The sequence below is a fragment of the Chiloscyllium plagiosum genome, chromosome 23 (genome assembly GCF_004010195.1).
Source record: "Chiloscyllium plagiosum isolate BGI_BamShark_2017 chromosome 23, ASM401019v2, whole genome shotgun sequence".
In the NCBI taxonomy this organism is placed as follows: domain Eukaryota; kingdom Metazoa; phylum Chordata; class Chondrichthyes; order Orectolobiformes; family Hemiscylliidae; genus Chiloscyllium; species Chiloscyllium plagiosum.
This window is the reverse complement of record NC_057732.1, coordinates 23,870,179-23,880,648: the sequence shown is the minus strand read 5'-3', so window position 1 is coordinate 23,880,648 and position 10,470 is coordinate 23,870,179.

The window sequence follows — 10,470 nt, the reverse complement described above, 5'->3', positions numbered from 1 at the left end:
AGGAATGGTCTGTACAGCAAGAAGTGGACTGACAGTGAACAATGAAAATGAAAAGATTACATAACAAAAAATATCTCTAACCAGCTGAGTCATCATTGAAGAAGCTAGCTGTCAGACTATCATGGCTAATTGGATCAGTCTCTATCTCTCTTCAACTATCCTGACCCATCTGAGGATTGTGACCTCCAATAGTCTCCTCAGCAGTTTCTACTTGCTTCTCCCACCCCCCCCCCCCCACTTTGAGACCATCTGCTCCCCTCCTTGTCATACCACATCAAAACTTATTGGATTCAATTGCACCCTGTAACTGTAACCATTCCATCAGCCAGCGAATACAACGAGATCAATCCCTAGTCCTGAGGCAACCTGTAGCTTCAACACCTATGGACAGACCTTAGACACTCTCTTGTTTCTGTTTGTCAAACCACAATGACCAGGGCCCATCCATTGGATAAACTTGGGCTATCTGGCAAAGTGACTACATCCCATTCCCACCGACTGATTTTACAAGATGCTCCTGACTTACTGACCAGCACAGCCAGGAACCATTTAGCATCATGCCTTTCAGCGATATGTATAACCCATTTTTTTTTTACTGATGCTTCAATATGCTATGTATTCACAATCTGCTGCTCTTTTTTACACAAAGGTGACCCTCATAGCCATAAGCTGCTCCTGTGCCTTCTGCACTAAGATGCTACCTCCAGTCATAAGCTAATGTCAATTCTGTGCTAAGCTGAAGCAAGAGCTGCTGAATTGCCCTGCCTTAGTTGAATTCTGTGCAGGTACAGGCCTTTGTCCCCCTGGACATTCCTATTAAAGTTGAAGAGTTTACAGTGAATGTGAAGACCACAAACATTTGTCTATATTTCACTTGAGGCATCTAAAGCACAGAATTCACTCAAACTGCAGGCTGGAGATCAACTCGATAGATATACACATGCTACGTGCTGTCAAGTTTCTCAAGCATCAAGTAACGTGTTTGAGCAGATGTTAATTGGGAAGACAAAGTTTTTCCAATCAGTTGTGTAATTGTCTAATAATCAGATGTAAATACATGCAGATAGTGCACCTGTTGGTGAGAAAGTTGAGTTGCCTTCTAAGGAGGGAGGACTTAATTAGTCAGGTTGGTTAATTATTAATTAATTACTTAATTGCTCAAGTTGATCTTGAAGATAAAAATCTGACTTTCAGACTCTCACTGGAATGGGAGCAGAAATCACACCTTATGATTCAGACTTTGCATTACTTAATAATAATTGTTCAATCTAATTTGATTAAGGAGATACACTGTTTCTTGCCTTGCGCACACAAGACCCCAGTTTCTGTCAAGGACATTGCACTACTCAAGTTTCTAATCTTTCAGGACAAAATCTCAAAAGAATCTGGAAAAAAAAATGTGGAAATATGAACAATTCCTGGAATACAAACCCATTCTTTATCACTCCGAGAAAAATCCTACTCACTGCAAGTTGATGATATAATACAAAGTGGTATGTACAGTATGATGGCTTTTCTTGTACAGTGATGCTTTTATTTCAAAAATGGAAATCTATTACAATGTGTTTGACTGAGAAGGAACGTGCCATTTTTTCCATCTCACTACTCCATGCATTGTAACAAAAATAAAATCATTTCTCCTGTTACCAAAATTATCAATTAAATATCTTATCCATATTAAGGTTTTAAACAAAAACAACTGGATGTCTTAATAAACAAAATTGTAGGTTTATTATCAAAACAGAACTCATTCAATTAAGATGCAGTAATTGGTACACAGTCAATCATAGAGAGGCATGAATGTTTATCCCTCTAAATATCCCCAAAACACTCTCACATTCTGTCTTCAGGAAAATCGAAAAGTAAAATCTCTGCAGAAATTGACTTCTGAAAAAAATACCTTGGCTAATGGATGATCCTTGAAGGCAAAAGGCTAAAATGTAGGATATTCCAGAACCTGCTGCTCTGACGTTTTGGCTTATATGGTCAAGTCCCTGATCAAACAAAGTGGTCTCTGAAGATTTGCAGAAGCAGCTTGTTCAGAAAATGCAACCTTGAGATTAATCCCTAAAGTTGAAGTGTCAACCTGGTGCAGCTCAACACAGGACTACTTGCATGACAACCAACACAAACAGCAAGTGATAGACAGAGCTAAGCAATTCCATAACCAATGAATCCAAGCTCTGCAGTACTGCCACATCCAGTTATAAATGATGGTGGACAATTAAATAGTTCACTGGAGGAAGATTCTCCATAAATATCACTACCCTTAATGATGGCAAAGCAGTGATCAGTGCAAAGATAAGGCTGAAGCATTTGTAACAATCTTTAGCCAGAAGTGCTGAGTGGCTGATCCATCTTGGTCTCCTCTCGAAGCCTCAAGCATAATACATTCCAGTCTTCAGCCAATTATGTTTACCCTGCATGATACCAAGAAGTGGTTAGGTTAGATTAGATTCCTGACAGTGTGGAAACAGGCCCTTCGGCCCAACAAGCCCACACCGACTCTCCGAAGAGTAACCCACCCAGACCTATTTCCGTCTGACTAATGCACCTAACACTACGGGCAATTTAGTATGGCCGATTCACCAACCTGCACATTTTTGGACTGTGGGAGGAAACCGGAGCACCTGGAGGAAACCCACGCAGACACAGGGAGAATGTGCAAACTCCACACAGACAATTGCTCAAGGCTGGAATCAAACCTGGGACCCTGGTTCTGTGAGGCAGCAGTGCTAATCACTGAGCCACCGGGCCGCACCCAAGTGGTGGATACTGCATAAGCTACAGACCCTGACAACATTCCAGCAATAGTGCTGAAATGTTGTGCTCCAGAATGAGCCCTACCCCAAGTCTTTTTCCATTACAGCTACAAAACTAGCACCTTCCCTGTGGAAAATTGCCCAGGCTTATCCTGTATACAAAAAACAAGACAGATCCAACTCTGTGTCTGTTCCGTCCTTGTACTATCAATCATCAGTAAAGTGATGGAAGGTGTCATCAAACAGCATTTGCCTAGTAATAAGCTTTTACTGACATTCTGTTTGAGTTTTGCCAGAGACCCAATATTAGACTTCTTTGTGAACTTGGTTCAAACATGGACAAAAATGCTGAACTCCAGAGACAAGGTATCAAGGACATCAAGGCAGCATTTGACTGAGTGACATATCAAATTGCCCTAGCAACACTAATATCAATGGCAATCAGGAGGAACATTCTCAGTTGTTTGGAGTCGTACCTGGCACAAAAGAAAATGTTTGTGACAGTAGGAGATCAATCATCTCAGCTCCAGGACTGAGACAGGCTCAGTCAGCTATGTTCAACTGCTTCATCAAAGAACGTCCTCAATCAGAAGGTCCAAGTGGGGATATTTGCTGATGATAACACAATAAACAACTCCTTCAGTACCTGAGAAGTGAAGTCCAAATTAAGGTTGACCTGGACATTATCCAGGTTTGGGCTAGCAATTGGCCAATGACATGCATGCCTACTTAGCACCAAGCAATGAATTTCTCCAATAAGAGAGAATCTAATTATTAGTCCTTGACATTTAATGGTATTTATATTATTGAATTCTCTTAACAAATCCTGGGGTTTACCCTTGATCCAGAAACTAAAATGAACTAACTATATAATACTGTGACAAAAGCAGGTCAAATGCTATGAATCCCACAGCAGGTAACTGACCTCCTGACCCAAAGCTTACTACCATCTACAAGGCAATGTCAGAAGTGTGAGGGAATAGTTCTCACTTGTCTGAACAAGGGTAACTTCAACAACACTCAAGAAGCTTTCCAGAAATTGCATATATCTATGGAAACTTTCAATGACCTCTTGCAAAGAAATCACTTTAGTTATATCCAGAGAATTTAAAATAAATTCATTTTCAGTGACAATCCTTCAAATTTATGTCCTCTAAGTTTTATGAGCCCAGTCATTGGTAAAAGTAGGCAAGAATGAAACCTGGATTAATAAATTTTTTTTGTAGTTTGTTTATATGCTTGTTGTCACAAAACACAGTCACATGAGGCTACAGATATTCTTTAACAACAAAACGTAAGTTAATTATACAAGAAGAAATAAATAAACAAAGCTTTATAAATGCATATAGAAGACAAGTCAAAACACTCTAATTTAAACATGAAAACAAAGTTTCAATCTGTTTCCTAACAACAGAGAAATATCACTCCTTTCTTTACATTTCAAATCTTTACTTAATTGACACTTTCCAGTATTTTCTTTTGCATTGGTCGAATCACTTCTTTTAAAGTTTTTATTAGACTCTGCTGACATGAACTTCTCACAATTCTGATAAACTACTTTTTTTTCAGTTGTAACAACTTGAAGGCTTCAACCCAAACTCTTCTGGCTTGGAATCTCTCTCTCTCTGTCTCTCTCTCTCTGTGGAGGCAAAACAAAGTTAATGTTTCAACTCCACTGACCCTTCTCCAGTTTTTAAGAAGGTTACTGGACCTCGAAACATTCATTCTGCTTTCTCTGCACAGATGCTGCCAGACCTGCTGAGCTTTTCCAGCAATTTCTGATTTTGTTGCTGATTTCCAGCATCAGCAGTTCTTTGATTTTTAATGAATTCATCAACATCACATTCTTAATGTTTCATATTTACAATAACAAATTTTAAATATTAAGGGAATAAAACTAAATAATTAAAATGGGAGAAAACCAAAATATTCAATTCTTAAAAGAGACATGCAGACTTGCTAAATCTGTACTTGTTAAAAAATGGATTTATAATTCCAAAACTGTTGTGCTGTCATATTATTGTAAATAATGTATTTTTTAAAGAAAAAGACATAAGGTTAGATCTTAATCACACACTTATGAGAACACAGTACATGCCATTATTTATGTACAATCTACATGACTTTTGAAAAGGTCACTGGCTGACAGGTATTCACCAACTTTGAAGTAAATAGAGACAGGAGATGTTCTCAAGCCCTCCAGCATTTAACTTGTTTTCAGATTGAAGATTCAGTCAAGACTATGAACCAAGATTAAATACTAAGGACTAATGAATAAATTAATCAATCATTGCCAAGGGATTTTATGTTCTAATTCTATCATTTCCTGTCACACACACAGACAGACTTTCTATATCATTCACAAACAGAAATGGTAAACAGGATTTCATTGTACCAACACAGATTTGAAAACATATTCTTGTCAATACAAAGAACGCCAAACATTGTCCACACAATCACCAGAATGGTTGATCCTGTGGAAAATGGCATGGTACTTCAAAGTATTAATGATTCATGTTTTCAAAGAAGTTCAGTTTGAGGTACTGATTGGAAGCCAGAGGCCAGAATTAAAGGAATAAAGAGAAAGATATTTCAGCTCATAACATTGTCACATTTTTCTTCTTGACTGGCTGAGCTGGCTAGTGTTGATTGGAGGTCTGATCAATTGTACTCATGGATTAGAGGTCTACTCAAACTCTAAGTAGTTTGTTTCATGACTCAATTAAACCAGGAAAATTGCAGTTATAATTCCTTTTATTTTCCGTATTTTTCCCCATTTAATAAACTGAAAAGGAAGTATCTTGGAGCAGTAAGTGCTTTTGAAATAATGCTGGAACAAAGCACCTGCACTCCATTTTCCCAGTTGCCACTTATCAAATAAGGAGAAGAAAGCTGTTCCTCTTGTTTCAAGTCAGTTACACTCTCCATTTACTCATGTCAGTTGAGCAGGAATTAAAATACCATTGTAGTCCAAATGCCCTCAGGTATATGGCTAAATGAAACAAATGAATTGAAAAAGAATGACTGAAAATGATGGCAGCTTTAAGAAATCATCAGGCTTCACTATGGGAGGCATTTTGGATGCATTTCAGTCTTAAGTACTGTCTGTTTGAAGAAATTTAATTGTCTTCAATTACTGGACCCCTAATCATTGAAGTCTGATCAGTATTGGTCTTGCGAAGAGTACTTTTGCAATGATAGAAAAATAAACAGTACAAACAAACAACGTTGTACCTGTATTTTCAAAAAGAGAGATATCCAATTGGTAATTTTAGATTCTTTGTATATGAACTGAAGAATCATCCTCGAAACAACAATCAGGGTGGCACAGTGGCTCAGTGGTTCAGTGTTGCCTCACAGTGCCAGGGATCTGGGTTTAATTCCAGCCTCAGAAAAATGCCTGTGTAAAGTTTGCTCATCCTCCCCGTGTCTGCATGAGTTTTCTCCGGGTGATCTGGTTTGCTCCCATCGTCCAAAGATGTGCAAGTTGGGTGGATTGGCCGTGTTAAGTTACCTGCGGTGTCTAGGGATGTGCAGGCTAGATGGGTTAGCCATGGGAAATGCAGGGGTGAGATAGGGGGTGTGGGTCTGAGTGTGATGCTCTTTCGAGAGTTCATGTGGACTCAATGGGTCAAATGGCCTGTTTCCACACTTTAGGGAAGTAAACATGAAAACATACAAAATAAGAGCAGGTGTGGGCCATTCAGCTCTTCGAGCCTGCTGTGTCATTCAAAATGATCAGGCTGATCTTCCAACTCAATTACTCGTTTCTGTTTTTCCCTCATATCCTTTGATCCCTTTAGTCCTAAGAATTATGTCTACATCTTTCCGAAAAATATTCAATGTTTGGCCTCAATGCTTTCCTGTGGTGGTGAATTTTATAAGCTCACCACTCTCTGAGTGAAGAAATTCCTTCTCATCTCTGTCTTAAAAAGCTTACCCTCTACCTGTGACACCAGTTCTGGACTGCCTGGTCATCAGGAATATCTTCCTGCTTCTACTCTTCCTAATCCTCTTAAAATCTTATCGGTTTCTGTAAGATCACTCCCTGTTTTTCTAACCCCAAGGAACATAGTCCTAATAAACACAATTTCTCCTTGTACATTTATCCTGCCATCCCAAGAATCTGTTTTTTTTTGCACTCCCCCAATATTAAGAACATCCTTCCTCAGATAAGAAGACAAAAACTGCAAACTATAGTCCAGGTGTAATCTTACCAATACACTATACAGTTGCAGCAAGACTTATGCGGAAAGTCAGGAGGCATGGGATAGAGGGAAATTTGGCCAGTTGGATAGAAAACTGGCTAAGTAGTCGAAGTCAGAGAGTGGTGGTAGATGGTAAATATTCAGCCTGGATCCCAGTTACAAGTGGAGTTCCGCAGGGATCAGTTCTGGGTCTTCTGCTGTTTGTAATTTTTATTAATGACTTGGAAGAGGGAGTCGAAGGGTGGGTCAGTAAATTTGCAGATGATACAAAGATTGGTGGAGTTGTGGATAGTGAGGAGGGCCGTTGTCGGCTGCAAAGGGACTTAGATATGATGCAGAGCTGGGCTGAGGAGTGGCAGATGGAGTTCAACCCTGTCAAGTGTGAGGTTGTCCATTTTGGAAGGACAAATAAGAATGCAGAATACAGGGTTAACGGTAGGGTTCTTAGTAAGGTGGACTAGCAGAGGGATCTTGGGGTCTATGTTCATAGATCTTGGAAAGTTGCCACTCAGGTGGATAGAGCTTGTAAGAAGGCCTATGGTGTATTAGCGTTCATTAGCAAAGGGATTGAATTCAAGAGGATGAGGGGTGACTTGATAGGGGTTTATAAGATGATCAGAGGAATAGATAGAGTAGACAGTCAGAAACTTTTTCCCTGGGTACAACAGAGTGTTACAAGGGGACATAAATTTAAGGTGAAGGGTGGAAGGTATAGGGGAGATGTCAGGGGTAGGTTCTTTACTCAGAGAGTGGTGGGGGCATGGAATGCGCTGCCTGTGGGAGTGGCAGAGTCAGAATCATTGGCAACCTTTAAGCAGCATTCGGATAGGTATATGGATGGGTGCTTAAGCTAGGACAAATGTTTGGCACAACATCGTGGGCCGAAGGGCCTGTTCTGTGCTGTATTGTTCTATGTTCTATGTTCTATCCCTGTTCCTATACCTACTTCCTGTCACAATGAATGCCAACATACCATTTGCCTTCTTCATCCCTATTACACCTGCATGCTTACTTTCAGTAACTGATGCAAGGGGACACCTAGTATTACCACTTAGATAATAATCCTCCTGTTTGTTTTTGCCATCAAAGTGGATAACCCCATATTTAACACATTATACTGGATCTGCTATGTTTTTGCTCATTTGCTTAGCTTGTGCAAATTACACAGGAGCTTCTCTGCATCTTCCTCTCAGCATATCATTCCACCTAGTTTTGTATCATCTGCAAACTTGGAGACATGTCATGTGGCTTCCTCATCTAAATCACAAACATAGACTGTTAATAACCAGAGTCCAAGCACTGGTCCCTGTAGTTACCACTGGTCATTGCCTATCATCTAGATCTATGTATTCATCTTCTTTGTTTCCTGTCTGCCAATCAGTTTTAACTCCATTTTAATGCACGACTTCCAATCCTATGTGCATTAGTTTTGCATGCTAATCTCTTATGCTAATCTCTTATTGAAAACCTTCTCAAAATCCAAAATAAACCACATCTGCTGGGCTCCCCTTATCCACTCTACTAGTTACATCTTCTTCCTAAATCCATACTAAATTTGTCTGATTCCATCACTATTTTCCAAATACTCTGCTGTTGCCTCTTTTAATAATAGACTCTATCATTTTTCTCATTACAGATGTCAAGCTAACCAGTCTATAATTTGTTGTTTTCTCTCTGTCTCCCTTTCTTAAATAGTGAGGTTACATTAGCTGCCCTCTAATCCATAGGAACTGTTCCAGAGTCTATTTTGGAAGATGAGCATTAGTGCATCTGATATTTTTAGAGATCCTTCCTTAAGTGACTTAGAAGGAAATTAACTTTCTTGCCCACCTCCTTAACTTACCTTAAATTACAAATAGATTAGATTAAGGAGCTTCATAAGATATAAATCATTGGATTTCCATTAAACCTTTGCTAAGTTATCATATCAAAGACTTCCTGTAAAATGGCAAAAAAGATAGCCATCCAGCACAGAACGTGAGACTGAATAAAACATTTAAATAAAAATTGGAAAAACTGTTCTCATGAGAAGTGTAGTGATGATTTGTGAGGGTGGGCAGAGGCTGTTTATCTGAGGCACTCTGAGCAGGTTAAAGTATTAACTATCAGAGTGTTTTTCAACTAACAAATTATATGAATATCGGAATCATTTGTTAGCTGGTGCCATTTAACACTAAATTAGAAAGTGGAATAGGCATTGTGAGTCTAGTTGAAAATTTTCAGATTGATTTAGGACAGTTGAGGTAGACAAATGTTAAATGAAAATCAATATTAACAAATATTAAGTATTACATTGTGCAGAAAAGAAACATCTTGTTCTAGGAATAGCTAACAGAATTAGCATGCAGAGGGATTCATCACCTTCAGTGTTGGAATAAAATGGAGAAACAACTGAAACAAAAATAGAATACTGATATTCATCAAAGTGGAATAATAATCTACTGGTCCAATCACGTGGATTAATTCACTTTTATTCAACATGCTTCAAGATAGGCAAATATGTTTTGTAAAGAGTGCAGATAAGTGTAAAAATAGTCCTAAGTATAAAGAAAATGATGACAGTCTGTAATGAAACATTAAAACTGAATACAAAGGTAAATTCACCAATCCTGTGCTTCTACCATGAATTCATGCTGAGAAAGAGAACAGGTCAGAGAATCAGAGCCACAATAAGTCCTATTTATATCCTGCACTCTCTTCAACTGTGGCTGTCTGCTAGGAGCATGGGTTTGGTGAATTTGGCTGATAATTCATGGAACACTGCAATATATAAAATTAATGCTTAATGATTTTGTGACCTAAATTATGGGTGAATCTTGGAGGAGAAATTGTGCTTTCAAAAGTAAATTACAAAAATAATGAGTATGCTGTTTGAAGCAGTAAAATCAGATTTTCTTGATATGTCACCTGTCTATCTTTGAATTCTGCCCACTGCCCATTGCCTCTTCAGTGTGATTTTCATTTAAAAAGCTCAACCTCTTTATTGTACTTGTATTGTATTAGTTGTGTGATAAATTGTCAATTTTAGTCGGGTTTTGATTCCTCCTCTGCTTTCAGCCAAGTTCCTGCCTTGTGCTGTCCCTACTTACACTAAATGAGATTGAACAACAGCTTGAAAAAAACCTTACTCTGAATAAATCACATTGTACTGAGCAAATGTACCAGCATATTAATTCATGTTAGTAGCACAGACAACCTTCTTCCAATTTCTTTTACCATTATTGAGCATAATCCTGATAAAATGAGTTCAGATATTCAATCACTTGCACAATACAGTAAGCCAAATTCTGCTTCAGTAAAGTTATCATATTGTGCATGGGGAGTGTTAACAAAAAAAATCTCTTTGAAAGCTGTTCAGGTATATAAGTGCTTCCTGGAGAAGCCTACAGAGACTGACAATTAAATTTTAATTTGCCCCTGGAAGATAATATTGATAAGAAATAAACAGTAATAATGTGAGGTGCTAGTCTTATGTCACAGCCTCACCCCTTCAGTTGTGT